Genomic DNA, 26,377 nt, shown 5'->3' on the forward strand with positions numbered 1-26,377 from the left:
TTGTGATTAATAGTTCTGGTGACTATATGAAAATCGATGTTGCCTCCTATCCCGAGTACTGAAAATGTTCCCTAAATTCGAAAGATTTTTGCAAAGGAGCAAAATTTGGCTAGGAGTGAATTGTAGTATCTGTTTTGATATTATACTTTATTGTAATGGTTATTTATATAATTCAAGTAGTGGTTATTATCCTGTGAACATTTTAGTTAACTCCAGGATGGGCGAATTTCTTTCAAAATAGGAAAAATTCACAATAATGTTAAAAATATAAAAGTACATTTATGGGTTTTTTGTTGTTTTTTATTTTTAGTTTGTTTTTAATCAAACAAAAATTGTGTTTCTGTGATGCAATTATTTAATAATAATAATTTATTATTATTTATACTCACTAGGAGCTCTCATACAGGTCCTCATCAGAGATTACTCACTGACAACAACTGGTGGTGTTTCCTGGAGTCTGAGTGACAATCTTTCCAGATTTCTAATACTCTTCATTTCTTTTGATAACCTTTGCAAAGGAATTTGCATTATCGCAACATCCATTTACCATTGACTTCTTGCTGGCAATGACCATTGATCTTCAGGGGAATTTGAGTTGCAATAAATCTTCTCAAGGTTCCAGTCTTCTTCACACTCATCCAGTGGAGGTCTGTTTAGTGCTTCCTTTCCTCGGTCTTTCCATTCTTCTTGACCTTTCTTGACTATTTTGTGCGGTGCCAGTTGATGGTGACACTATAATTTTTGTTGTTGTTGGGAGAGGGGCTTATAATGTTGCGGTTTCAGTTTTCTTGGTTCTATATGATATTCCTCAATTTTTTTTTGTTTTATTTATTAATGCTACTACTACTATTACTGATTAGGGGTTGTCAGTGTCTATTTTAAAGTGTAACTAAAAATTCTTTATCTGATTCAATGAATATTGACCATAAAAAAATTGCTTTGGTCTATCGAGGACTAAAAATTTTCCCTACATGGAGGAAAAAATTGCAACAGGGTACTGAATATGGCCCCCAATTACAAATTTTCACACATATAGCAAACCCCATTAATTAAAAAAAACAATAAGCCAAAATAGGTGTTTATATGAATCGAGTAATTATGACACCAGGAAAATGATGATCATGCTTTTGAATTAGAGGGTAGAAATGATGTAAAATAACTTAAAATGCAATTTTTACAAATATTTAAAATATGTTAATTGGCTCAAGAGAAATAATGATCAATGGTTGCTTAAATTCATGTACTGGTTATCACAGTAGAAATCTGCACACTTTTTTTCATATGGGGGAAAATGTTGCAATTTCTTCTACATTAAAAACACAGATTTAAAAAAAATTTAAAAACTGTATGCGTGTAACCATGACAAAACAAAGATGTCATATTCCAACAATCATATAAATTGAGCGAGTAGTTTTATTTTTAACAAAGAAAATTAAATTTTATGAGTAAGCAAAAAGATTTTTCATTGCCATCTTGAAGAAAAAAGGACAGATAACTCTGTTATAATTCAAACTTGCAAGATCAGCCTTATAATGCCTATAATTTCCCATTAATTGCTTAAAAATGATTTTCTTTATAAAAAATAAAACCACTTGATGAATTTACATAATTTTTGGAGTATGATTTTTTTTCATTCCATCATGGGTACATCATGAAGATTTTTTATAATTTTGTGTGATTTTGTTTTTTTATTTTTTAATAAAGGGGGAATTCTGGACAATAACCAAATCACTTAATTAGCATTTACCCACTAAAAAATTAGGATTAATAATTATTTATACAAATAATATACTGGTAAAACTGTAAAAACTCTATACACTTTGATTATAGCCAGAAATGACTTGCTCTTTCAAAATTCAAAGGTTTCAAAATCATGTTCAAATTTTCCACAAACACAGTAAACATTGTTTTGACATTTTTGTTTTCTTATTATATATAAAAAAAAAATATATAGTGAGGCAACTGACTTTTCTTTTTCTTTTCTTTCTTTTTGTATGACCCGGTGCTGGAAATTAACCCCAAATGCTAAAAAGATCCATTGTTTTTCCTAGATTAAAAAAAATCAACCAAATATTTTAATTTTAATTTATATAATTCAAGTAGTAGTGATTTCGTGGGGAGACAATTCATGTCTTTTTTTTTTTTTAGCTTTTATTTCTTTATTATGTGAATTTAAATTAGTAACATTTATTTTTATGTGATTTTATTTTTAAATCTGAATCAACGCATTTTTATTTTCATTGCAACATTTGCTTAAGTTTTACTGTTTTGAAAATGCTTTCCAACGGCACAGAATATTTAAATATTAAATAGGATAAATGTTCCAATTTTACTTGTCACAGATAAGAATTTATAAATGCATTCCTTTTTTTTTTTTTTTTTATTAAATATGAGGTTCATTCAAAAAGTAATGCCTCCTATTTTTTATTCTACCTAAATGGATCAAAGGGGATTTCAAATTGCATTATTATGATGACTGAACTTATCCATTTATAACCAGAATGTTTCATCTCTCTGTTGCAGATATTGACGGTGTGAGAAAGCAACCCCTATCACAGATGTGTCATTCCTGGCAAAAATGGATTGAGAATGATGATGATTATGTAAAAAAATAAATTCTGGAGCACAAATGGGTGCTCATTTTAATTATACCACTCCTATGTTTGTATTTCTTAATTTTTGAGTTAAAAAAAAATAGAAGGCTTTACTTTTGAAATGATTCTTGTATATAATGAAAATATTTTACTTTTGAAATAATCCTTGTGATATAATGAAAATATTTCATGAAGTCAGTAACCAGTATTATGACTAAGTATTTCTTCCAAGCTTTAACTAATTTTAACCAATTTTATTCGTGTCCATTTCAATTAATATTGATAATTAATTAATATTGAAGTCTCTGTGATCAAGAAGATTGATTTACTAAATCCATTCCAAATATCAAATTTATAATGTATCCTGTTTTCTTTTATGTATTCAAGATGCATTTTAATAATTTTACAATAATAGCACAAGTTATTTTGTTAATATACTTTGGCAGATGCAATAAATTTTTCATTTAAACTTGTATTAAAAACAACAGACAAACTTTTTTACCAGTTTCATTTTTTTTAAAATTAATTTTTAAAATAGATGTTCCTCACTCACTCACTCACTCAGCAGTAAAAAGCAGTTTGTGTTCAGTTGATTGTATACAATGATTCATTTACAATAGGTAATGTTTCAGCATTAAATAACCTGAAAAGGGGTTGATATGCTGTAAAACAAACAAATAAATACAGATGTAACATTCTTTATAGTCCTATTTTTGCTTAATTCATTGAAAAATGTTTTGTTTTTGTTTTTATAAATTGGCTGTTCTTCCCAGAAATATTTAACTTTAACACAAATCAATGATAATATTTTACTTTCACCTACACATTTTAATTCTAGCCAGAAATTACTTTTTCTTTGACAATTTTAAGACTTTAAAATCATATTCAAATTTTCCATGGACACAGTAATTTTTGAAAATTTTTGTATTCATTATTATATATAAAAAGATGGATTGATTGATTTCTTTGTGACTGTAGAAAATTCCAAAATGATTTTCAAATCTTTACATTGTCAGATAGTAATTTGAGGCTAGAATTAAATTTTACCAGCCAAAGTCGTGCCACTAAAATAAAATCAAAGATAACTGATATTTCTCAGCAGGTCCACTAATCTAAAAAAAACGAAAAGAAAAATGGCCTAAGCTGACTACTTCATCAATATGGATTTTGGTTTCTTATTACTTTTACTGTTATGTTCATTTATCTCTTAGAATGGCTGACTATGATGCTACTACAGATGATTTGGCAAACTGCTCTCTCCATTCCTCTCTGTCATCCAATAAGTGTGGCTCAGCTTTATACCCTGTCCATCTTTTTCTCTGTCTGCTTCTCCTTCTTGCTCCCTGAACTGTGCCTTGCAGGATTGCCTTAGCAAGCCATGTTGATCATGTGACTTGATTATACCACTTCAGTTTGCGTCTTTTTTACTGTTGTCAAGAGGTCCAATTGTTCGCAGTACCCTGTTCTACAATTCTTCATTGATGACATGTTCTTAGTAGGGGATGCAGACAAGTTTTCAAAAGAAATGCATCTCTTTGGACTGTGTTTATTTCTCAAACTCTGCTATTTATGTTCATGATTCACAAGTATTTTTTTTCTACATCTTTGATCCAAAAAAAAAATAATGATTCATCTATTTGAAAAGTTTATTAAAAATCAAGCAACATTAATAAATTACACACACACACACACACACACATATATATATATATATATATATATATATATATATGTGTGTGTGTATAGATAGATATTCAGTTGACACAATACATCAGTATGATTTCCATCAATATCTTTGGTTTCATGGAAATTCTTGAAACTGGGTCTGCAGGACGAAAGCTACTAAATTGGTTACATTCGGTAGCTTTAGTCCTGCAGGCTGAGTTTCCAATGTTTTCATTTAACCAAAGGTATTGCGAGAAATCATATTGATGTCTAGTGTCTATTACCTTTTATTTGTTTTACATAAGCATTTATATGACCAAAACATGCTCAGGAATGTGTGTTGCAACATATAAATGCTTATGTAAAACAAAAAGTATATCTTGTCCTATTTTGGTATTGAGCACTCTTGTATGAACCTTGTTAAAATCAATTGGTTGCTTCACCCCTGGAAAATAGTAACCTGGAATAATTATATATATGTATATATGCTCTTGGATAAGTAATAAAGTACTCTGTTTTTCTCGATAATATAAAATTGCATACACATATATATCCTTATAAGATCAGTGGGAGAATGCTTGATTATTTAAAGAAAAATTAAAAAATAAGAGCTTAATATTTATATATGTATTGTAGAAAATTAAAATATTTGTACTATTTGTTTCAAATATAATAATGGGGAACAGCACGTGACCGTCCTTTGTGGACTATCCTCAGCCTCTGTTGTGGAGTCCACATGCTGTTGCTCTTTGTTAGATATGAAACCAATGGTACCAATGTTGTGCTGGACTTTCTGTAATATATATATAAAATAAGAATTACAATAAAGTTTACAAAGATAATCCAAAATAGCAAACTTAAAATATATAACAAATATTAAAGACTTAATATTTATAAAGTAATCCTAACTCAATAAAACCAAATAGGAAATAGAGCTTATAATAAGAACAAAGTATTAATAAAACATGTTAAAAACACTTTAAGAAGAATTAAAAAATATTTAATTTTCAAAAAGGAGACACAAATTAAGTGGATAGTCCTTAATCTGCGGAGTTTCGAAAGAAATACTTTCCTTCTCATCAGAGGGTAGGAATTAGCAAAATGCGGGATCGGATTTTGCTTGCAAAGTATTTAATGAAAGTTCAAGTAAGCTTACTTGGTAAAAGTTAAAAAAGAAAAAAAAAAATAGTGAAGCAGATGGAATGGGGGGAGGGGAATGATTTTGTATGAATGGATGAGCGAGTGAAGACTAGAATATTCAATAACAGTAAAATCCAAGAAAAGTTGGTAAAAGTCTGGTATCCAGAAGTAAAAATCCGAAGGAATCCCGCTCTGGAAGCTATTTCGATGTAATCCAAAAAGCAAAATTCTGTGAAATAATTCACAAGTGGGTACAGGGAAAAAAGAGTGAGTTCAATATATTATTATAAAAAGAAATATAAATTGTGCGTAGAATGAAGAAATCGAGAGATTTCAAGACACTTCTGCCGAGGCCGAGTTTCTAAATACAAATAAAGAAACAAATGATGAGCGGTGATTGAGTTATTTTAAAAATAGAAAAGGCAATGTCACAATCCGATTCCACATTTTGCTAATTCCTACCCTCTGATGAGAAGAAAGGTATTTTTTTCGAAACTCTGCGGATTAAGGACAATTCACTTAATTTGTGCCTCCTTAAATTAAATACGTTTTTAACTCTTCTTAAAGTGTTTTAACATGTTTTATTAATTCATTGTTCTTATATAGGATGCTCGAATAAAATGTATGCTCACCTTAACTGTTATATGGCATACTGGTTCTTATTAGAACACCATTGAGTCTGGTCAGTACAAGATGTGTGATCATTTAGGAAACCAGGTGCTGAATGTAGGAAGACATTGACATCTTTCTGCTAAAACCTAATGTCACCATATTCCCTGATATGTGACTGGGGACAGCTTGTAAATATAACATTCAGTGCTTATATAGTTTAGCAAAGATATTAAAAAACGGAGATGAGAAAAATCTTTATGTACATGCCCGTTAGGAATAAAATTCTCATAAAAGAAAAATTGCTGAATTTGATCAAGTACTATGTCATGAGTGATCTGATTAACATTTTATTTTCCTCTGTAAAACAGAGGAAAATAAAATGTTAATCAGATCACTCACAACATAGACATCTTGACAATTTTAGCTAAGAAGAGAAGCAGGAGAGATAACTCCATCTAATTCTTGAAGTTTGCCAAAATGCACATGAAGTTCTAATAATGTTATTAATAAATTTTTAAATTGTTTTTTGAAAGAAAAAAAGCGAAGAATAAAGGAATACTTACAATTATTCAAAACTAAGAATAATCTTGTCAAATTTTGGCAAACTTCAAGAATTAGATGGAATTATCTGTCCTGGCAGCCCCACCTCATAGCTAAAATTGCTAAGGTGGCTTTGTCGCTAGGGATCTGACTAAAATTTGATTTTTCTCTAAAAAAAAAAAAAAATACTTAAGCATTTTTTCTTTTCTGAGAATTTCATTCCATAATGGGCATATATAATAGATTTTTCTTTATCTTCGTTTTTTAATATCTTTGCTAAACTGCATAAGCACCTAATATTCCATTGACATTTCCTTCTTCAGAGGAAGCCGGTTTAACCTACCTACGGTGAATGCTGTTTGCATGCATAGACCTTAACAGCTGAAAATTAACTTTTCATTTTTTTTATCTCATATTTACATAATTTAAATTGGCACTCATACTTAGCTTTGAACGAAGGATATTTATCTTAAGATGCCACTTGGAATGTTGAAACATGTATGTGAAGATTGAAGTACAAAAACGGAGAAATTTAAAAAGAAAATAACCCATGCAACTGACCATTACTCAAGTTGAAAATGAGACAAAACTTTTCAGAATATCAGTAATGTTCTGGAAAGCCAAACACCAGGCAGCCTTACAAAGCAAAGCAGACCAATCACGCAATCACATTAGCAGATTTTTTGCAGCGCTCTCCTCAATTGTTTTTGCATTTCAAGTACATTTTCTAGCTTCCAGTAACTCTTTTGGACAAATTTCCTTTGTTCAAAGCTCAGTTTGGTTTCATTTTAAAATCATTTTTAGTTTGAAATTAAATGAGCAAATTTTATTTGAACAACTTTGTGTAAAGGTAAAAGTAGCCAATAAGAATTTATATAAAGAAATAAAATCATCAAATTTATTAATATTTTTCAAATTTTCATGCTGCACTTTTTTAAATTTTTTTTCTTTTTGGTTCTTATACAGAAATCCCCTACATCAAAAAACAAAAAAAAAGAAAAGAAAAATCTGTATGATGTATGTACCTGCATTTTCCAAAAATCACATAAATTTATAAAGTAGCTTTAATTTTATAAATAACAATTTTTAAGTGATTAATGGGAATTTTACTAAATAAATCTAGTAAGTATGAATGATTGTTGAGTTATCACCCTTGTTTTTTTTTTTTATATATATAATTTTTTTAAAAATAGCAAGTGAGACAGTCATTCTTGGATACTCATAAAATTTGATTTCCTTACTTAAAAATAAAACTACTTAATCAATTTACGTGATTTTTTAAATATCTTTTCGTATCATCACAGCTAAGTACATCATACTGATTTTTTGATAGTTTTGCTTTTAATTAGGTTGAATTCTGAACAAGAACTTTTATTTTTTATATTGAGAAAATGACCATTGTTTATTATTAATGTTATCAGAAAAAAACATCACAAATAATTCCATTTTTTTTTCTGATATGAAAAACTGAAATTGGAACTTAATTCAATTTTATTTACAAAACAAAATTAAATGTTATATATTTTTGTAGTAGATTAAAGGAAATCAAAATTAAAGTTGTTAATTTTGTTATTTTTCTATTTAAAAAAAAAAGCATAATTTTAAAATGTTTTGCCACATGTAACATGTTTTTTCTTTTTTCTTTCTTTTTTATACATTCTTATATTTTGTATGAGTTTTATTTAATTTTTGTTTTCCATCAGTTTGTCTATTTTACTTTACTTTTTTTAACATTGGAAACTAAAGAGATTATTTAAGCTGTTGTTGCTTGTGTTTTTTTTTTTAAGTTACAAACAAGTATAATTTATATTATTTTGATTATTCAGACTACTTTAGCGCTATTTTCACAAAGTGTCGAACTCGGGAATCTGTACAGTATTTCAAGTGGAACCGTTAATTAATTCATGGTGATAGCATGCTCTAGTTCTATTAACAATGATTGGGTAGAAATTTTAAGTAATTAAGTACCTGAAACGTTGTGAGAATAACACTCAAGATGAGAAATGTAGTCCGAATAATTCAAATGACATAAAATATCAATCCTCATCTAAAAACATATGTAGTACAATTTTATTTAGAAATGGTAGTCATTTCGTTTTAGCTTTTGAGTGGTTTTGTTTTCATCAATCTATTATTTTAAAAAATATAACAGATGCTAATGTGACATCACACACACGCGCTAACATGTAGATACTCGCAACCCAAAACATTGTAGCTGAGTACGTCGCAAGGAACAAAAGACAAGTAACAACTCAATTCACTTTTTTGTATTGTAACAACAACATTTATTCCCAGGTACTTTCCCGAATAAAACGTGATGTGATCTTTCTCTCTGTCCTCTTGAACGTCCTCGTTGGTCTATGAACACATTCTTTTTTTTTTTATATAGTCTTTTTCTTTTTCCTTATGATGACATCATTTTGCACATGCTCGACATTTGCATATGCGTGTCCACACTCTGTTACACTAATTATCTGGATCAATGACAGTAAAAACCAAAAAATAGTTTTGTTTATTTTTAATCAAATCTTTCATTCAAATTTCTACTGGACATCTATTACAAAGATATCTTCAAAGCAGGAAAAATATATTTTTCCAAACTAAGATGATCCTTGACTGAATCAATTGTTTGCAGGTTTGATATCATTCATAAAAAGCAGTCTGATTACCTGGACTCAATACCCACATGAATTTCTTGTGAATTGGTATTCAATTTGGCCAACTATTGTGAGAAATAAGTATATTCCTTCAATATAATATACAATAAAATAAAATTTAAAAAAAAAGCTATCTTTGCACCTCTTATTATCTATGAATGATTAAGATGTTTTTTATTAGTTAAAAATAAAAAGCTGTCTTTGTGCATGTTTTATTTTTTATAAGAGGTTTTTTATTCTATTATTAGTTTAGAATCCGCTTTCAAAAAGTAAATTTAATGACGTCTTTTTATATTACCAACACTTCAAAAAAAAAAGAAAATAAATTCAAGGACAACCATTCTTTTTCGAAAGGACAGAAGAACACTAACTTAGTGAATTTTTTTTTTTTGTGTGTGTGTGTGCTTTTGTTTAGGTATCTGTGTGTGTGTGTGTGTGTGTGTGTATTAGAAATGAGATGATTTCAATACTTTTCCGATTTATTTTTGGATTCTTCAGACTACTGTTCTCATCTTGAATGTTATTCGCACAACATTTTGGTTGATGTAACATTAAAATACAATTACGAATTATTTAGAATTTCTACTCGGTAATGATTGACGAAACAAAAGCATGCAGGAAGATTCCCGAGTTCGACAAGATACACCTGAAGAAGGTTGGGGATTACATCAACTGAAACATTGTATGAACAGCACTCAAGATGAGAACAGTAGTCCGAATAGTCCAAATAATATGAAATTCTGCTCAGATTGCTGAGTTCGACAAGATATACCTCAAGAAGGTCGAGATTACATCGATTAAAACATTGTGTGAATGATCCAAATAATATAAATTATCAATCCTTTTCTAAAAAATTCCGAAGCATGCTGATGGTTAACAAATCTATTTAGCATCTGCACACAAATGTTTGATAGTTTTCTTGTAAAATTTATTTAATAAGTGTAAAAATTAAGAGTAAATAATACCCAGAATTAGTAGCAATCTATAATGGGAGGGGGGTACAATTTCACTTTCGGCAATGTTTACTTTTAACTTTATTTTACCAATTTATTCAAATATTCCCTTTGAAATTTCTAATTATAGTGAACATTTTTTAAATTTTTTCTGCTTGATCTAAAATTTATTGTCAACACTGGTTTCAAAAGCTAAATCTTTTTTATATTAATAAGTCACCACTTACCAAAGCCAAAAACTAGTTGAGGATGGTTAATGAGATTATCAATTGGGTGATGAACAAGAAAATGAGAAAATGGTTTAGAAAATATTTTACATTGGACTTGAAGAGGACCATGTTGTAGCTAGTAGGGTATTTGAGATTTCTTGAAAAGCTTATTACCAAATTATATATTTTTTTTAGTAGTCAAACATTTTTGGGGTTTATAATCAAACAGCAATAGCATAGAACATTTTAAGATGGGAGTTAGATGAATTGAAAAGTAATGGTAAAAAAGAAAAGAAAAATGGGATGGCCTTTTTGAGGAATTATTGGATTAAAAATTTAACCCAAATTAATCTACAAAACAAATTTAATGTTTTGTTCAATAATTTCTTTTTAAATATTTCTTTTTCAAAGTTGAATTGAGAAAATGATTAAAAAGTAGACGTCCAAAGAATAATATTCAGTTTTTATAATCAATCTTGAAAATCTGATAAAAATCTTTAGATATTTCGAGTCTTTTATCCAATAATCTTATCTCTCGCAGAAGCATAAGTACAAGATTCATGCTTCGAAAGTATCTGCAAAGAAGAAAAACTAATAGTATCCCTCCACCTGCTCGACTCCCACATAGAAGGAAAGAACGAAGTTAAAAAAAAAAGTTATTTTCATCTATTTCCGCTCTTATATTTAACAGCTCTCTCTCTCTCTCTCTCTCTCTCTCTCTCTAAGGAGACCTTTAGTGAAATACGATCTTGATAGGAATGCACTACTTTTTCTCTCCCCCCCAAAAAAAATGCCAGGTGAAGATTGTACAAAACCAAAACTATGCTAATCAAGTTCAAATGAGAGGAAGATCAACTAATATTTGTCTATCTATCTTGTGTGTGTGTGTGTGTGTGTGTGTGTGTGTGTATATATATATATGAGGAGTATAAGTAGGCTATAACAGTGCAGGGAACCGGTTGTTGTATTATTGTGACGTATGGACAAACAACAGGTCTTATTTGTATTATTATTTTTTTTTTTTTTTTTGTAAAATAAATATCTATGTATTTCAATGTTTTTCTTTTTTTAAGGACATGCTTTGGTCTCTTTTCTTTTGAAAAAGAGATATATTCTCGAAATATTAAGACTTCCACAATACCGATTATATCAAACAGTTAAGTTAATGTTTACTAATTTGTATTGTGATTATCTTGAAAAATAAATGGATATATAAAAAAAAAAATGACAAAAACAAATAAGACCTTCTTTCATTAGTCCATTTTTGTTCATATGTCACACCAATACAACAGCTAGTTCCCTGTATTGCTATATCCTTCTTATACTTCTCCATATATATTTACCAGTAATCCTTCAAGCAAAATATCTTTTTGTTTATATATATATAAACAATTAAAGACTGTAAATTATAATTTACAAAAATTTATTGTTCCACAGGATACTCAAAAAAAAAAAATATTAAGATTTCCTTAATCCACGGAGTTTCAAAGAATGCATTAGTTTCATCAGAGGAAATAATTATTATAACGAAGCTATGAATTTGCATAAATTAAAACTGAATTATTTGCAAATTTGGAAATGTAATAGAAAATTTAAACTGTCTGTCACGCCAATTCTGACTAACTCAAATACAAAATGTTTTAACAGATTAAACAATTCAAAGTATTTTCACCCCTTTGTATCAAAGATTCAGCAGACTATCCAAAAATAAAACTACTATATTGAATGCAATGAATGACCCAGCTAGTCCCAGAGGCTTATATATAAAAATTTAGGAAATTAAAAAAACTCTCAAATGAAACCTTTTTAGAATTTGATTTAGATTGAAACCGCTATGTTCAGACAATGCTCACCTGGAACCGTAGAGATTCAACATCTCTATCCACTGTGCCACGGGTCCCAAAGGGACAATCGATTGGATTTTTTAATCTTATACATCCAGGGTTTTTCATTCTTAGCTAGTCTTCCATCATCGGTTCCATACCGAATGGAATATTATTTTTATTATTGGAATCTTTTTGAGATGAGTAATTTATACGTTTATTTATTTATTTGCTGACTTTGATAATAATAGCAGTTTCAATCCTACCTAAAGTTGGCCAGAGGATTAGTTGGCCAAAACGTGGTGAGTCGACAACTGAGGATACAGTTAAGAGACTCAGCATTCCCATCCCATCACGTTTTACTACCTGACGAAGTCCAAAGGAATAGTTGGCCAGAACGTGAAACAATAACTAGAAGATAAGGATAATAGTTTGAAAATAAATAAATGAATTACTCATCTCAAAAGGATTCCAATAATAAAAATAATAAACAAAGTACTTGTCGAATGTACAGGGTGAGTCACGGGAAACGGATGTTTTTAGAATGCTCCTTGCTCTTCTTGAGTAAGGGATAGGGAGTGAAGAAGGTAGTTTTTAAACCTGCTTAAGATCAATTTCCCGTGACTAACCCTGTATAACAAGTTTAATTGACGCTATGATTGTATTGCTAAATGTGTTATGAGTTTTAAAGATAAATTAAGACAGATTCATGGCACTGTCTAAAGAGGTCTTTGTAATTTCAATAACCTAGAGACTCCCAAAAGATCATAATGAGGCCTTGGCTGTCATCGTTATCAAATTTTGCATATGATTTTGTATAAGAAATAAGAATAAACGGATTCTGCTCCGTTATAAAGATCTACATGAAACTATTTTTTTTTCTTTTTTTGCATCCTGTTTTCTTTTCAAGTGAATGTATTATATACATCTTGTTCCATTCTTGTTAAGGTTGTCGAGGGTAGAAACAGCTTGTTGATACTACTTATTAGTTTAGTAATTATGGAAGAATGGTTAATTTGAGTACTCATCCGTCTACTCTTTTTCTATTATTGTGCCTTGACAAAACCAGCATTTGATTAAATTACAAGTTAAAGTTGTATCTAAGATTGTGATTTCCAAACCTGCATTAACATTATCAGACACCCTGTTCTTGTGCTTTGATAACGATGACAGCCAAGGCCTCGTTATGATCTTTTGAGACCAACTTTAAAAGCAACTAATTTTTTTTTTTTTTTTTACATTTTCACCCCAACCAAGACACACTGCCACTTTGATGTAGGGGGCTACTATGTGGGGAGTTGGGCAGCAAGATGTCGGTTCACGTTACACTTGAACTTCTGCATGTCAGTATAGTTGGGGAAGCAGGAACCCGGAAGGGAATTCCAAAGTCTAGCAGTTCTAGGGAAGAAACTACTGAAGTAGAAGGCTCTCTTACATCTAGGGATCTCTACTGTGTAGTGGTGGGATTTAGCTGCTTGTCTGGTTTGTCGGGGGTATTTATACCAAGGGGGTATGAGTGCTTGCAGTTCGTCGGAGCATTCACCGTTAAAGTACTTGTAGAACAGGCAGAAGGATGCTACATTTCATCGATGGGACAGAGGCTGAAGCTTAGATACCAGTTCAGGAACTATCAGGTTGGCGACTCTCTTTTGAACCTTGTCTAGGAGCGACCAGCCCAAATATGACAGCAATACTCCATACATGGGCGAATGGTGGCCTTATAGAGGTACAGGATACTTTCGGGCGTTATTAGCTTCTAGCATGGTAGAGAGAACCTACCTTCTTTGCAGTGGTCCTTGCAATGCTCTCAATATAATTTTTCCAACTCATGTTTCCTGTGAACGTTAGGTCGAGGAGTTTAAAAGATGTATTTTCAGATAAAGAGTCTTTGGCCATTCCTATTGGTGGTAGAGAAGGTTTCTTGTAATTATTGAAGGAAACTAGTTTAATCTTGGCAGCATTGAATGTGACCATCCATTTTTGTCCCCATTCCACTACAGATTGGAGGTCATCCTGTAGTGTTTCTACCATTTCTTTAGATATGTGTTCATTTGTTATCCTGTCGTGTCTGTTATAGAGCATGGTGTCATCAGCATATATACCCATATCACAGACAATTTTGTCAGAGAGGTCATTTATGAATATTAGGAATAATAGAGGTCCAAGGATAGACCCTTGAGGCAAGCCCGCATTTATATCATATTGTTTAGATGTACGACCGCTGAGGACAACCTGGATTTTTCTCTTATCTAAGAAGGATTTGATTATGTTAAGTATTCTTCCAGTGATACCGTATGATCTGATTTTCCTAAGAAGACCTTCATGCCATACCCTGTCAAAAGCCTTAGATATATCTAGAGCTACTGCTCTACCCTCCCCTGCTTTGTCCCGTGAATGGTATATACGTTCAGAGATTACAGTTAGGATGTCTGCTGTGGAACAGGTTTGCCTAAATCTGTATTGTTGGTTGGTCAGAAGTTTAGCATCTGTAAGGTGATGGACTAGAGCTTGGTTAATTATGGACTCAAATATTTTGGCGAAAAGTGGGAGGAGGGTAATGGGCGATAATTTACTGGGTTAGTTCTTTCGCCAAAATTCTTGAAAACTTGAACCACAGAAACAGTTTTCCAGGAGACAGGAAAGCAAGATTCATTAAGGCATTTGTTGTAAAGTTTGGAGAGAACTGGAGCTACTTCAGTGGAGCACTTTTTAATAGCACAGCCGGGATGAGATCAGGTCCACATGCTTTTGAAGTATCAAGATTTTTTATGATAGCATGCACCTGAGAAGGGATTATTTTCAGATCGTCTAGTGTGGTGTCTGTCCGCAAAGGAAAGTCGAGGAGAAGTGGTTAGCAGAGTCCAGTGTGGAGTTTGAGACAAACCGACTGGCAAGCATGTTAGCCTTCTCAGTTGCTGAGCAAACAACCTCGTGATTGTTGGATAGTGATGGAATTGTTAATTGCTCATTATTTACAACACTGTTGTACATTTTCCAGAAATTCCAAATTTCTGTGCTTCGATGCGTTTTTTTGTGGTTTCAGTAAATTCTCTCTTAGCTGTCTCTATTTCTTTCTTACAGTTACTTCTGGCTTCTATATACTTCTGTCTGTTTGAACTGGACTTATGTCGCTTAAATCTATGGTACGCATGCTGCCATTGCGCAATGGCAGCTGCACAAGTAGAAGTAAACCATTGGAGAAAGTGGGGCTTTCTATAAAATTTCTGCATGGGAACATGTGCTTCAATTGCCATTTGGAACCATTCAGTGGTTTCATTTGCGCACTGTTCAGCAGGAAGTGAAAAGATATTTCGCCATGGGGCGTCTCATGAGATACCTGATGGCTTCCCAGTCAGCCTTTTTATAATATCTCGTTGTTTTGAGCAATGGCCCTTCAGCTTTGGCCCTAGAGTTTAGGGCGATTTAAACCATTATGGCTGCATGATCAGCGTTCCCAAGTGGGCTGTGGGCATTCGTAACACAATCATCGGGAACTGTGGTCAGAAACAGATCTAGAAGTGATGTGTGTTGTTATTGTTGGTCTGGGAAACGGGTTGGAAATATAGCCATCTGTGATATGGAATGAGATATAGAGAAGCCATGTGTTGTGCTACCAGCTGTGTCTGTGTAAGTAGAAAATCCGAGCCAGTTTCTGTGGTGGACATTGAAGTCACCAAATACATGCACTTGTGCACTAGTGTTGAGGAAACGTGCTGTATCTATGCTGTCAGAGACTTTGTTTATTAGGGTACAGTCCTGGGTCGAGGGAGAGTGGTAGAGAAAATAAAAGTAACTAATGTTATGTTCATGCTAAGTCTAAAGCACATAAAGGCTTGATCGTTCGATTCTAGTTTTGTTTCTCTAGTCAAGAGAAGGATATTACGAATATAGACTCTAAGCCCGTGCATATGTCTGTCAGAATGTTTTTCAGTCCTTATGGCAGAGTGGGAGATATTCGGGCATGTTAAAGTAGTTAGAGGGGATGGAGGAGTGTAGGGATGGTTGTAGTGCTAAGATATCCGGGGTGTTTGTTAGGAGAAATGCTTCAACATCATTTAAATTAGTTCTAAGCCCACAGATGTTCATGAATGCAAGCCTCAAGGGAGAAAGTAATTTGGTTTTGTTTGAGTTTTGTCCTGGTTTAAGCGTAATTTTAGATTGTACTATAATTTTTTTAAGAGTTTCAGTTTAGGTAAGAGGTGCTGAACAAGTGGTTATGCAGAATACTAGGCATGCAACACAAGTAGACCATCAGTTGACCTTCCATCTACTAGGATTGTGGCCTCAGAAAAGCCCACTGGAGATGAGTGCAGGGTCCCTTTCCATGCGCGACATGGCACTACAAACATCCCGATATTATTCAACTGTTGATGGAGCAGCCACTCTAAGTGCTAACAAAGAGTTAGGATTCCTGTACTACCAGTTGGGAACAGCAGCCAGGAACTGTGAATCCGGTACCCTCAACCCATCAGACGATGGTCAACCCAATCTACTTGCACTGGCATTATGGCATTCAAGCACTCCCAAGTGCTCAGTTTAGAGGGATGGGATGTGTCGGAAGTGAGGAAAATGGCGTTCATTGCCCTAGTCAGAAAACTAGATCGACCACTGAGTGTTTCTGTCGAATCCCTGTGATTCGACTTCTACGCCTAGCTAATAGACAAAGAAGGAGTATGGAAGCTGAGTGATAGACTCCTTAGGCAGTTTAGGTTTGCAGACCGGTAATTTGTTTGAGTCACCAGCTCTAGGAAGGTTGTCATCCAAGACTGGAGAGGCCTCCCACCCCTTAGGTTTAGCTTCAGAGTTTTCCTTCTCCTAGACGGAATGACCTGAGAAGATCTATGGGTCCATCAGCACCGAGAGGGTTTACCTCGCACCTGGGTTCTAATCCAGGTATTTCTGCGACCCAGCATGGGTAGTTAATGTTACTGGGTTAGTTTGTAAAGGTGATATATCTACTGAGAAATTACACTCCTCAAAGTGATTAAGAGACATTGCTATTTCATTGTTACTGGAGTAAAAGTTCATGCAGTGGAAGCAGCTATATTTGCGACAGGTTCGTTGGAAGGAGTTAATATATGGTTTAATATTTTTTCCTTTAAATTTATGATTAAATATTTTTTTTATGTTGGTTTAGGAATAGGATAATGCGTTACAGAGTGGCTTAATATTAATAATTAACTAAAAAATTTTGTTGCCCAAGCTATGGATATTTTAGATGGCAGGATGATTAAGATGTATATTCTATGTAGATACAAGTAATGTCATTTTTTATATGAAGTACAATACAGTAGAGGTATAATTGGAAGAAAATTATAATAATAATAATGGCGTATTCAGTATGTATAATAAAGAAAATAGGTATATGGGCAGATTTCCAGTAGATGTGAATATATGGAAGTTGTAGGTATTAAATAAGTTTCCACTTCTAATGCAGATATCTTCTGCTTTCGTTTACGAATCAGGAAGTTGTGTTTTGCATTATAGAGTATCGGTTCAGTTTTTGTATTTATATTGCAAAACTAAGGAAGAGATAGCTATTGCTATGTAATGTAGATAACTGTAAATCTAAGTACAGACTATAGCTAGTAGGTATCTACCTGAATAAGAATAAACTAATGCCTGCCTTAGAGGTAGAAATGGATAGATGTTTAGTGATGATGACTTCCAATCGGTCAGCATGCGAAGGTTAAGGGCAGAGAGCTAAGGACCCCCTCCAAAGGCGTGTGTAATATATGAGTGTTAGTGGCAGCTTGGGGAATAGAGTATATTGTTAGTTTTCAGGAGAGGATTAATCTTACAGAATACAGTAGAATTAGTTATTAGAATTAAGAGTGTCAAGTAAAGTTTAGTTAGAGAAAAGAATTTAAAAAAATTTTTTTTTATTTTAACATGCAAATCAGACAAAGGCAGTCGTCTTGGAGGTAAAGTATATATTGGATATACATAACAAGCCAGCAGGGGTGTTTGTACCATAATAAGAGAAATTAGTAGTGCATGGAGCGTCGGAATTCGTAGTTAAAGACAGTCAATTTGGTCAGGCATTATGTATCTATTCATTATTAGTTTAATGATGTATTTAAGGTCACTGTATATTTCAGGTACGAATATAATTGAAAATAAGACAGACTATATTCAGTGGTTTGATATAGATAGCAAGGAAGCCACATTTTCAACACAAACAAGCTTATAGTAAATGTAGATATTATTAAGTATATTACTTAAATAAAGTCCTATCTTCTTCTAATGTAGGAAAAAATAAATCCAGGTTTGTTATAAATTCTGGAATTTACAATGCCTAAGCTTTTTCCCCCGCTAGTTTACTTGGAATATGGTAGGAGTTAATAGTGTTTCGCCCGTACGAGGGGGGGGGGAAGGGTTGACGAGTTTCAGCTTCGAACAAGAGAAAGTTTGCAAAACAAGAAAAATAAAGACAATAAATATAAATAAGACAAGACAAGAGAAAAACAAAACAAACGAGGCAGCATGTATAAATTGTTAGGATAAAAATGAATTTTCAAAATTAGCACTTATCGTATTTTTTTGGGGGGAGGGGGGGGGTTAGACACCATGGTTTCCAGTCCATTTTGCTTAGCCGAAAGAGAATTTGACAATATTTTTGAGAGGTGGGAGGGTAATTGCTATTAACCGAATACTGTGTGCACGTGTATTTATCCGTGTTTCTTTTTTCTTGACAATTCAACCGATTATAGTTTATATTAATTCGAAAAAACGCTATTTAAAAAAAAAACATAATAATATTAAATTTATACCATTTTTTTTAATTGCAACTTCAAGTTAAGTTTTTGTTTAATAAGTGTTTAGGGAGTTTAGTTAATGCTTTTCGGGCACTCCCTAATAAAATAAATATTTCAACACAAGCTAGTGAATAATCGAACAAATGACTTCGTAAAACTTGCAAGGAAAAGGTTTATTGAAGTAAGGCGAGATGCCATTTGGATATAGCTGGGATAGAACTCGTTTACCTTTGCCCGGTAGTTATTCCCAAGTGGGGACAGTCGATACCGATGTAGGCAGAGAGAGAGAGAGAGAGAGAGAGAGAGAGAGAGAGAGAGAGAGAGAGAGAGAGAGAGAGAGAGAGAGAGAGAGAGGAAACAGGTCCGCTCTCCTTGACGTCTCCTGGAAAAGAGAAGAGTTTTTCCTGTCCGGGACGGAAGCAGTTATAATTCCTTAAGGGGGTAAGGAAGATCCCTGCGCTATGCCTCTGATTGGTCAGTATGTGCCATATCGCACAGTCAGGGGAGGCACTGACGCACGAGAAAAGAGTTCTATTTGTTTCTGCTACAAGTGTATATAATTTTTTTCAAAATAAATATGTTTTACTTATTTGAACTCTTATATTTCATAATAAATAGAAATTTCGATAGATTTAAATATATTTTGTTCAAATTTCAAAAAAATAAATATGGGAGAAGGGGGACACGCACTAAAAAAAATATTTTCCCTCGTATATTTTACGGAAACTGCATTTTTATATGCAATTTCATTCTAAAATAGATAAGTATAAAAAATTTCACGAAAATCTGACCATTAGTTGAATTTTTGCTAGATTTATTAAACACGGGTATGTTTTCACGTTCGGAATGCTTACTACATGGGGACATTATTTTAAACCGCCAATTATGTAAACACGATTTTCGTCTCGTAATTTCATTATTTTCGTACAATGAAAAAGTTTTAAAAATTATACCTAGTTTATTTTGCCCTTCTTTTTTTAAATGGTATAAAAGTTATATTGATAATATTAATTTATAATAAAGTTACATCGTTTTACATATAGGGAGGGGTAATTATGTGGTGACTTTTGGAGGTGCCTACAGTATGGTTAACAGTTAAGAAATCATAAAGAAAAATTAAACATGATAATTTGTAGCAACGTAAAATGAAATTTTGGTAAATTTCTACAACGTGCCCCAGCGTATTATATACACCCCAACCTCCTCATGTTAAGAACTGTTTTTCGTCGTTCTTAACATTGAGTGGCTGGGGGGGGGGGTCATATTTCGCTGGGGCAGTTCGAAAAAAAATACCGAAATTTTTTTATCAACCTGTAGGATGTCCCCTGGGGAATAATGGGGAATTTAAAGACTTTTTTTTTTGTATTTTGGTAACTATTTTCGTAACTTTCTACAAAATACAAGGAGTGAGAAATAACATTTGGTACCTCAAAGTTTAACAAGAATTAGGCTCAAGTGTCAACTAACAGCATCAAAGTATACATTTAATCAAAGTGATTTCAGGGGCACAATAGGTAGGTTTAATTTCAATCTTATTTAAATTTAAATATTCTGCCAAAACGAATTCTATAAGCTGATTTACATGACACTTCTAGCGCAGAGATTTTAGAAAAGGAAATGCAGGTTTCCATTGATACACAAAAACTGCAGAAAATTGCACAATAGGTGATATATTACAAGAAAGATATATTACATAAAAGAGTGGTTATAGACACCCACAAGTGCTTGTTGAAATGGGGGCAATGCTAGTTATGTCATTAATTAGAAGATAATGTTGCTCTATCTAAGTGTGTATGTTTACAAACCCATTGTGTCCCGGCTATAATGCCAGGCAGTGAAAATGGTTTTTGTTTTAGTAGGAGGGGGGTAGTTTAGCTGATTGTAAAAACAACTTTGATTCTGAAATAGTTTCATTAAAATAATGTGGACAGCACTAACCACATTTTGGGTGGTAATTATGTCCTAAATTAAAAAAAAAACAAATGTATATATGTAATTTATGTATACATATGTTTATTTTATTTATTTATTTTCTATTGTTATTGTTAATTTTTCAATTATTTTGTATCACTATCCTAGAGTAATGTTTATCCTGTGTACACAGTTGTTCGCTATTTCTCTCCTACAGTTTAATAGATGTTGAGGTGCTTTAAAGTAGAGGATAGCAAATTTTTTGTGAAGACATAACCTACATAGATCGTCTAGGTCTTTACATGTGTTGTCTTACTATTTTCCATTCGACTACAGACGAACATCCGCTTTCTTTGAGTTCCAAGTATTTGTTTGCTAGTGTTGTTTTCATTCGGTGTTTTTTATTTTTGAACATACTTTTGTCGTCATAATATCGGGTTTTGAAATTTAAGGAAGTCATACCCATATAATATTTCTTGTTATTCGGGTTTCCGTTCTCAAATATTGTGGCCTGGTAAACTATGCTTTTCGTTAGACATTTATTTTGAAATGGGCAAAGTGTGCGAGATCTACAGTTGCATTCATCTTGTTCATTATTAGTATTTTTATTTTTATTTCTACCATGGTTGTCGTTGTGTGGATTTGGTTTATTATTATTATTATTATTATTATTATTATTATTATTATTATTATTATTATTGTTATTATTATTTCTACTAGTTACATATGTGTTCTTTGTGTTAGTTTTATTTTTTGTCATGATGTCCACTTTTTTATTGTTTATTTTGTTGCTTTTTTAATTGCTTTTATTTAATATTTTGTTATTATGTGCTTTAATTATCATCTCTAAATTTTTGCAGCAGCTGTATGATAACTTTAGGTTATTTTTATCGAAAATTTTGTATAAGGGATTGGTTACGGGGAAGTGCTTTTCAATGAGATCTAGAAATTTCTTGTCAAGTTTTGTTTTTGACATTTGATTGTATGGTGCCGTATACCAGATTATATTTCTTTTTCTTCTATTTTTAATTTAATTTTTATTGGTGTTGTGTTGCTTATATTTGATATCAATATATATATATATATATATATATATATATATATATATATATATATATGCAAAATGTGTTTATATATATATATATATATATATATATATATATATATATATATATATATGCAAAATGTGTTTATATATATATTTATATATATATATATATATATATATGCAAGATTTATATATATATTTATATATATATATATATATATATATACATATATATACATATATATATATATATATATATATATATATATATATATATATATATATACTAGGCTACCTGTGTCCGTTGGGTCAGTATGTTATATTAGCAGTGGAATTTATGTATGTGCGTGACACTTGTGACGTAAAGAAATTAGTTTTTTGTGACATAACAGAAACATTTCTATGAAAGTATATTAAAATGAAAAAAGAATATAGATAGATTTCTATGAGTCGCTCTGTTAATAATTGTTTATTTTTTGGGGAAAAAAACTTACAGCCATTGAATTATAAGTGGTTTGTCATACTTATAGGTAAATGTGCACTGAACAGATACCATAATACTTAAAGTTAAATTCAAATTTTGATATATCTTTTAATTTAAATGCGAAAAGAATAACAATTGGGACGCTGAAAACGTACACAGTAAAACAATATGTTTTATTGTCGTCTTGATTATTTATCTGTAACGCAATTTAATAAAAAACATATTTTCGGGGTTATTTATTTATGTTGGTAGTGTAGAAGAAGATGTATAAATGTTTTTAAGAAAGGTGTATTAAAAAATAGAGAATAAATTTAAAAAAAAAAAGAGGAAGACAGTGGGTAAATCGCCGTTGTAAAATGCTTTTATGGTTGTCAACGGGTTAAAGTAGTTTATTTGTAAGAAAATTGCGTTAAAATAACGTAATACGGAAATGAATGAAGTGAAAAAAAAAGCAGATAGTTTAACAATTGTTTATTTGGACAATTTAAACATGAAAAAAAACAGTGGAATGCTGAAAACGTACACAGAAAAACAATACGTTTCATAACTATAGTTAGTCTAAATAATTTATAGTTTATAGTATAAATGCATCTTGCATATATATATATATTTATATGTAAATATATATATATAAATGCATCTTGGACATATATATATAAATATATAAACATAAATGCATCTTGCACATATATATATGTATATATAAATGCATCTTGCATATATATGTATATATAAATGCATCTTGCATATATATATATATATATATATATATATGCAAGATGCATTTATATATACATATATATGCAAGATGCATTTATATATACATATATATATATATATGCAAGATGCATTTATGTTTATATATTTATATATATATGTCCAAGATGCATTTATATATATATATTTACATATAAATATATATATATATGCAAGATGCATTTATACTATAAACTATAAATTATTTAGACTAACTATAGTTAGTCTAAATAATTTATAGTTCTCCTTCTATTCTGTACAATAGCCTAAGAATAGTTTTAGCGATGCAAGATATATATATATATATATATATATATATATATATATATATATATATATATATATATATATATGAATAAATAAATGTATCTTGCAATCTGATTCTAATCAATAAAGGCTGGTAGAGTAAAGAAATAATTTTTAAACTGTCATCTAATCCGAATAATATTTAGTTGTTCTAATCTAGCAAACATTTTGTTCCAATGTTTTTCATTGCAGTCATTAATAAAATATCATCATCTCCCCTGATGTGGACATACATGCGACTGGGGACTGTTTATGAATTGAATATTCCCTTAAGACTTCCTACTTTGGTTGAAGCCAGTTCAACCCGCCTACGATGAACTGTATTGTACTGTACTTAGCATAGTTATCCTTTAACAAACTTATGATAGCGTTTTGCTGAAGAAGTGTTTGCTTGATTAATGGTAAGTAGATAACCTCTTTTTTCCACTTGCTGTCATCTTAAGCCACTCGAGGATAAGGAGTAATCAGATGGATAGCTTGTCAGTTGAATGATGGAGAATATTATGAGAGGATTGAAAATCGTGAATAGAATGAATAAAATTGGTATTTTAATCTTTACTGACATGTCTTCATAAGTAATCAAATTTTATTCATCCCATCATTAAATCTACTGTTAAGACGTGCATAATCACATTGAAACACCGGTTTTTATTAAATCACCAAAGTTAAACAACGTTAAGCCTAGTCAGTACCAGATGAGTAACCATTTGGGAATATTTGGTGCTATATGTTAAAGGACACCAACACTTCCCTGCAAGAGCTATAAAAACCTAACACCACAGGAAGCGCTTGTGAATTTCATATTCCCATGAGACTTCCTCCTTTGGAGGAAGCCAGCTTAACCTGCCTACAGTGACTGACACTTTGGTATAGGAAGAGAGATACTGATAAGACCGAGTAATTGCTCAGTGGTAGAGCAATCAACAGGTAAAATATACACCGTTTGAGCTTTGTTTATTCTGCTTATCTTAGTTTCATTTGTCTTGACTTAAATGATGCAGAGTTCCTGATTTAGTGACCATTACTTCACTATGGCACAAAGTGTAAACAGTATCAGGTTAGGAGAAATGCAGTTGGTGATTGTGCAACCTTTACTTCAATATAAACTCCACATTGCAGTGTCACCTTTTCAGAAGATAGCCAGTGTTGCTAGAGCCAGAAAGAATCACAAGGTTCAATGATATTCTCTCTCTTTAAGGCTGAAAAGTGGAATGCCCACTTCACATGCAGCATCCTCAGTTCGAATCTTGGTGGGTCCGCTTACCCCAGTATTGTTTCTGGTCATTGTGAATTACTTTTTACATCTAAACAAGTGATGTCGAGTTAAGAGAAGTGTGGGTTGCTATTGCATAATCCTTGCTTATTATAAAGCAACACAAGGTGAATGCACACACACACACACACACACACACACACACACACACACACACACACACACACACACACACACAATAAATGCTTGTATTTGCTTGCAGTGCAAAAAATGATGTTACACAAGACAGGAAGTTAATGAAAACAAGATACCTAGAAGGGGGATTGGCTGGATACAAAAATAAAAATGAATGGACCCATCAGCATTCTCCGTCGAGTGCCTCAGATGATCAGCAATAACGCCCCCCCCTCACCTCAAGAGAGGAGATTATGCCTGGGAGTTCACCTTTTAGGACTAACCTAGACGATACCTTAGAGCTTGGTATCACCATAGCATTTTCTAGGCTATCGGATTGATTACTGAGGCAAACCTTAACTGGTATAAAAAAAACAGTCGCAGCTTAAAACATAAAACTTACTTGAAATAGTTTTTCAGTCATATTTTTAGTGTGTCAAATATCTCGGCCAATAATGACTATGTTTAGTAACACTTTACTGAAAGCATGAAAAAAATATATTAAGAAAAACAAAACAAAAAAATATAATCTTATTTTAACAGATGTTTACTGTTAAGAATAATTTCTTCCAAATTGTAAAATAATTGAAACAAAATTAAAAAAAAGTAACAGCTTAACAACTGTAGAATAAGAGTTTATCTTTTCTTTTTTTTAGGGTGTATGAAAATTATGTCCATCATTTTTTTTAATTAATTATCCATCAATGCCATCAATAGGCATTATCAGCTTCAGGACAGTAAGCGTAGAAGAGTTCTCATACCAAATGCCTAGGCATTATATGCAGGCAATAAAACTTTAAAATATTGGCACAAGCCATATAAATCTCATATTTAATTTATTAAAAACTAAAACAAATGGATCAGCCATAGTCAAAGATGATCCGAAACTCCCTTTTCATTGACTACTACATTGACTGAGATGTAGGGGAGGGCGTCACTCCTTTCCTTAGATTGCTCTACTTACATTTAGAATGACACTACTTATTTCTTCACAATAGAAGATTAAAAGACTAAGAAGACTGACTGACATTGCGCTGTCATAAAATATGCTTAAATATGATATTTTAATTTAAACAGATTTCATATTTATTATTATAGAGCCAATACTCTATTGATTATTACATTGTACCCAACATATATTAGCGATTTCAAAAGTAAAACAAAATATGACTTGGGTGCCATCAGCTGAAATTAAAACCAAAACATATAGCACTTCAGCCTTAATCGTTACAGTTTGGGTTATTGTCAGACGGATAAGAAATAGTTAAAAATGAATGTACTTTAACGTATAAAGTACATTTGCACATGTGTACAAGAGCATTTTAAGTTGACTTACGCTTGCCAAGTTCTAATTCTTTTCAATTTTGACTCCTTAGCTGCTACTTTTATCAGCTTTTATACATATAAAACAACAGTTCACAAAAATGAAATCATTCAGCCTGCCTCGTTTACTCTGCAACCTTGCATCTAGGTGGAGATGCACTTGGAAAAAGAATGGAGACACACAGACACACTTTTATATATATGTACAGAC

Source organism: Euprymna scolopes, chromosome 14 (genome assembly GCF_053919585.1).
Source record: "Euprymna scolopes isolate OS-2025 chromosome 14, ASM5391958v1, whole genome shotgun sequence".
NCBI classification, from domain to species: Eukaryota; Metazoa; Mollusca; class Cephalopoda; order Sepiida; family Sepiolidae; genus Euprymna; species Euprymna scolopes.